Consider the following 5,823-nt stretch of genomic DNA (forward strand, 5'->3'; position numbering starts at 1 on the left):
CACCTATTTATAGAGTTTTGGAAAAGGATTTGGAATCCTATTAGGATACTAATTTATTTAATTATAATCCTACTAGGACTCTAATTAAATAAACTAAATCTTTTAGGATTAGATTTAATCATATGACAAATCCCGGTAGCCTTAGGATTCGAGTAACACACTTCGAATGATACGCCAGCACCGCACGCAGGCCTTGCTGCCCACGAACAGCGCCAGCCCACTCGTCGCAGCCCCGAGCGCGCGCCAAGGCCATTGTTGGGCCTGGCCTTGCGCTGGACCGGGCGTGGCTTGGCAGCGTGTTTTTGGGCGCTTGGGCTTGCTGAGCGTAGGCCTGGCTTCGTGCTGGGCCTTCGTCTAGCAAGTCACGTCCGATGCTAATTCGTACGACGCGCTTCCGATTAAATTCCCGATTCCGGAATTTATTTCCGATACTAACAATATTTAATATTTCCGATTCCGGAATTAATTTCCGTTTCGAACAAATATTTAATATTTCCGTTTCCGGAATTATTTTCCGATTCCGATAATATTTCCGATTCTGACAATATTTCCGTTTCCGGCAATATTTCCAATTCCGGCAATATTTCCATTTCCGATAATATTTTCCGATACGTACCATGTTTCCGTTTCCGGCAACATCTACGACTTGGATAATATTTATATTTCCGATACGATCCATATTTCCGTTTTCGGTAATATCATCGTTTCCGGAGCATTCTTTTCTTGCCTGTGACGATCTCAGCTCCCACTGAAACCAAGATCCGTCGATTCCGAATATCCATAGATGGAGTATTTAATGCCATTAAATACTTGATCCGTTTACGTACTATTTGTGTGACCCTACGGGTTCAGTCAAGAGTAAGCTGTGGATTAATATCATTAATTCCACTTGAACTGAAGCGGCCTCTAGCTAGGCATTCAGCTCACTTGATCTCACTGAATTATTAACTTGTTAATTAATACTGAACCGCATTTATTAGACTTAACATTGAATGCATACTTGGACCAAGGGCATTATTTCCTTCAGTCTCCCACTTGTCCTTAGGGACAAGTGTGCATTTCCTAATTCCTTTGTCGCTCGATGCTTGCTCTTGAACATAAGGTAAGAGTTGTCATCCTTATTATGTCCAGAGGTGTTTCTCGGTTTCAGAGTTCAACTGATCAAATAAACAGATAATCATAGCCTATGATTCATCCGAGCACGGCCATGCATTTCACAGTTTCTAGCTCTCCGAGTGGCCTTGTACAACTTTTAAGCATCTCATCCCGATTTATGGGAGGACAATCCCAATCTTGCGATCTTGAGATTAGACTTCGTTTGATAGGTGATTACCTGAGCGTTGCCTTTATAGCCTCCTTTTACGGTGCGACGGTTGGTCAACGTCAAAGCAACCAGTTCTCAAACAAGTAATCTCAAATCACTCAGGTATTGAGGATTTAGTGTCTAATAATTTTAATGAAATTTACTTATGACAGATTTTCATCTCTTACAGTAAAGTTTCATAGGTCTTGTCCGATACTAGTCTTCCCAAAGTAAGTATCTATGCAAATGATTATGACATTGCCATGTCCACATAGTTCAAGAAACAGAACTACTAGTCATCTTGCATTCTAGTCGTCTAACGTTTTCTATGCGTCCAATTTTATAGAAAACTCCGACTAGGGACCATTTTCAACCTTTGACATTCAAGTTCACCTGATAGACATTTCTTAGTCACAGGACTGGTCCTGACAGTCTATCTTGAATACATCGTCAAATTGAAGGGACTCATCATTTAATAAACCACAAATTAAATGGAAAAATGAATTCTTTTCATTTATTGTGAATGATTAACCAATAATGTTTTACAAAGATTTAAACTCTAAAACTTTAAAACATTAAACAGGGATATCAAAGCCATTCTCCAATATGCTTGATTCCCATAGCTGCAGTGTGCGAGTTGTGCTTCGCCTGCGGCAGAGGTTTAGTTAATGGATCTGATATGTTGTCATCAGCTCCAATCTTGTTTATCTCGACTTCTTTTCTTTCAACGAACTCTCGTAGAAGGTGAAATCTACGAAGTACATGCTTGACTCTCTGGTGGTGTCTAGGCTCCTTTGCCTGTGCAATAGCTCCGTTATTATCACAATACAGGGCTATTGGTCCTTTAATGGAGGGGACTACACCAAGTTCACTTATGAACTTCCTTAGCCATATAGCTTCCTTTGCTGCTTCATGTGCAGCAATGTACTCCGCTTCAGTTGTAGAATCCGCAATGGTGCTTTGCTTAGCACTTTTCCAGCTTACTGCACCCCCGTTGAGGCAGAAGACAAACCCAGACTGTGATCTGAAATCATCTTTGTCGGTTTGGAAACTTGCGTCCGTATAGCCTTTAACAATTAATTCATCATCTCCACCATAGACCAGGAAGTCATCTTTGTGCCTTTTTAGGTACTTCAGAATATTCTTGGCAGCAGTCCAATGCGCCTCTCTTGGGTCTGACTGGTATCTGCTCGTAGTACTGGGTGCGTACGCAACATCCGGGCGTGTACATATCATAGCATACATTATTGAACCAATCAATGATGCATATGGAATCCCATTCATTCGTCCACGCTCATCAAGTGTTTTTGGGCACTGAGTCTTGCTTAGAGTTATTCCATGAGACATGGGTAGGTAGCCTCGCTTGGAGTCCGCCATCTTTAACATATCAAGCACCTTATTGATATAAGTGCTTTGACTAAGTCCAATCATCCTTTTAGATCTATCTCTGTAAATCTTGATGCCCAATATGTACTGTGCTTCTCCTAGATCTTTCATCGAAAAACATTTCCCAAGCCAAATCTTGACAGAGTTCAACATAGGAATGTCATTTCCGATAAGTAATATGTCGTCGACATATAATACTAGGAAAGCAATTTTGCTCCCACTGACCTTCTTGTATACACAAGATTCGTCTGCGTTCTTGATGAAACCAAAGTCACTTACTGCATCATCAAAACATATATTCCAGCTCCTGGATGCCTGCTTCAATCCGTAGATTGACTTCTTTAGCTTGCATACCTTTTTAGCATTCTTTGGATCCTCAAAACCTTCAGGCTGTGTCATAAACACAGTTTCTGTTAAAACGCCGTTTAAGAAAGCAGTTTTGACATCCATCTGCCATATTTCGTAATCGTAATATGCAGCGATGGCTAACATTATCCGAATAGACTTTAGCATTGCAACTGGTGAAAAGGTTTCATCGTAATCCACACCGTGGACTTGCCTGTAACCTTTTGCAACCAATCTAGCTTTGAAAACTTCAAGTTTCCCATCCTTGTCCTTTTTCAGTTTGAAAACCCATTTGCTTCCAATGGCTTGGTAGCCATCTGGCAAATCGACCAAATCCATACTTGGTTTTCAGACATGGAGTCTAATTCAGATTGCATGGCTTCTTGCCATTGCTTGGAGCTAGGGCTCGTCATAGCTTGTTTGTAAGTCGCAGGTTCATCACTTTCAAGTAATAGAACGTCATAGCTCTCGTTCGTCAAAATACCTAAGTACCTTTCCGGTTGAGATCTATATCTTTGCGATCTACGCGGGGTAACATTTCTAGATTGACCATGATTCTCACCAGATTCTTCTAAAGATGTCTGAGTTTCATCCTGAATGTCATCTTGAGCATTCTCTAGAGTTTGTTGTTCGACTCGAATTTATTCGAGGTCTACTTTTCTCCCACTTGTCATTTTGGAAATGTGATCTTTCTCCAAAAAGACACCATCTCGAGCAACAAACACCTTGTTCTCAGATGTATTGTAGAAGTAATACCCCTTTGTTTCCTTTGGATAGCCCACAAGGATACATTTGTCAGATTTTGGATGAAGTTTGTCTGAAATTAATCGTTTGACGTATACTTCACATCCCCAAATCTTAAGAAAAGACACATTTGGAGGCTTTCCAAACCATAATTCATATGGAGTCTTTTCGACAGCTTTAGACGGAGCTCTATTTATAGTGAGTGCAGCTGTATTTAGTGCATGTCCCCAAAATTCTAATGGAAGTTTGGCCTGACCCATCATTGACCTGACCATGTCCAGCAAGGTTCTGCTCCTCCGTTCCGACACACCGTTTCATTGTGGTGTTCCAGGAGGAGTCAATTCTGATAGAATTCCACATTCTTTCAGATGGTCATAAAATTCATAGCTCAGATATTCACCGCCTCTATCAGGCCGCAGTGCCTTAATCTTCTTGCCGAATTGATTCTCTACTTCACTCTGAAATTCCTTGAATTTGTCAAAGGATTCAGACTTATGCTTCATTAGGTAGACATAACCATATCTACTGAAGTCATCAGTGAAAGTGATAAAGTAGCTGAAACCACCTCTAGCATTTGTACTCATTGGTCCACATACATCTGTATGGATTAAACCCAATAGTTCATTTGCTCTTTCTCCAACTTTAGAGAAAGGTTGCTTTGTCATTTTGCCAAGTAAACATGATTCGCATTTACCATAATCCTCTAAGTCAAATGGTTCTAGAATTCCTTCCTTTTGAAGTCTTTCTAAGCGTTTCAAGTTTATATGGCCTAATCGACAATGCCACAGATAGGTCAGATCTGAATCATCCTTTTTGGCCTTTTTGGTATTTATGTTATATACTTGTTTGTCGTGATCTAATAAATAAAGTCCATTGACTAATCTAGCAGATCCATAAAACATCTCTTTAAAATAAAACGAACAACTATTATCTTTTATTAAAAAGGAAAATCCCTTAGCATCTAAGTAAGAAACTGAAATGATGTTTTTAGTAAGACTTGGAACATGGAAACATTCTTCCAGTTCCAAAATTAGCCCGGAGGGCGACGACAAATAATAAGTTCCTACAGCTAATGCAGCAATCCGTGCTCCATTTCCCACTCGTAGGTCGACTTCACCCTTGCTTAACTTTCTACTTCTTCTTAGTCCCTGTGGATTGGAACATAAGTGTGAGCCACAACCTGTATCTAATACCCAAGAAGTTGAATTAGCAAGTATACAGTCTATAACGAAAATACCTGAAGATGGAACGACTATTCCGTTCTTCTGATCTTCCTTTAGCTTTGGACATTCTCTTTTGTAATGGCCTATTCCATCACAATAAAGACAGCTTGATGTGGGCTTGTCCTGCTTTGATTTAGCATCGCCCTTGGACTTTCCACTTTTCTTGAACAGTCTCCTTCTAGCCTTGAGTAAATCTTTGGCTTCACAGTCCAGTATTATTTCAGCCTTTCTGACAAGGTGAACAAATTCTGCAACTGTTTCTTCTCTTGGTTCACTTAGGTATAGTTGCTTGAAGCGACCAAACCCACTGTGTAGTGAATTGAGCAAGATAGAGACTGCCATCCTTTCGCTTATTGGTGTTCCTAGTAGACTTAGGCGATCAAAGTATGAACGCATAAGATCCACATGGAACCTCAGTGGGACGCCTACCCTCTGTTTAGTGCGAAGGAGCTGAACATGTGTTTCTTGGACTTCCATCCTATAACACCTGTTGGGAGAACTAACCTTTAGACCAGACATTGATTCAATCAACTCATGGACGTTCAGGTCCCTGTCCTCCGTGCTTCCACGACAGATATCCCTCAGATTCTTGATGAGCGTAAAAGGTTCATAGGCTACAAACCTTCTAGCCCAATCATCAAGGATATTGTTCAGCATGAGACTCATAACCTTTTTGAGATCCGCATCCCAGGCGTATAATCTCTTAGGGGTCATGTCTCTGGCATAGTAGCTTGGCATGGGATGTGATAGTACATACTCAAGCCCATTGAGTTTGACTATTTCAACTAGCTTAGCTTCCCATTCAAGAAAATTTGCCAGGTT

Source organism: Spinacia oleracea, chromosome 1, assembly GCF_020520425.1.
Source record: "Spinacia oleracea cultivar Varoflay chromosome 1, BTI_SOV_V1, whole genome shotgun sequence".
Lineage (NCBI taxonomy): Eukaryota > Viridiplantae > Streptophyta > Magnoliopsida > Caryophyllales > Amaranthaceae > Spinacia > Spinacia oleracea.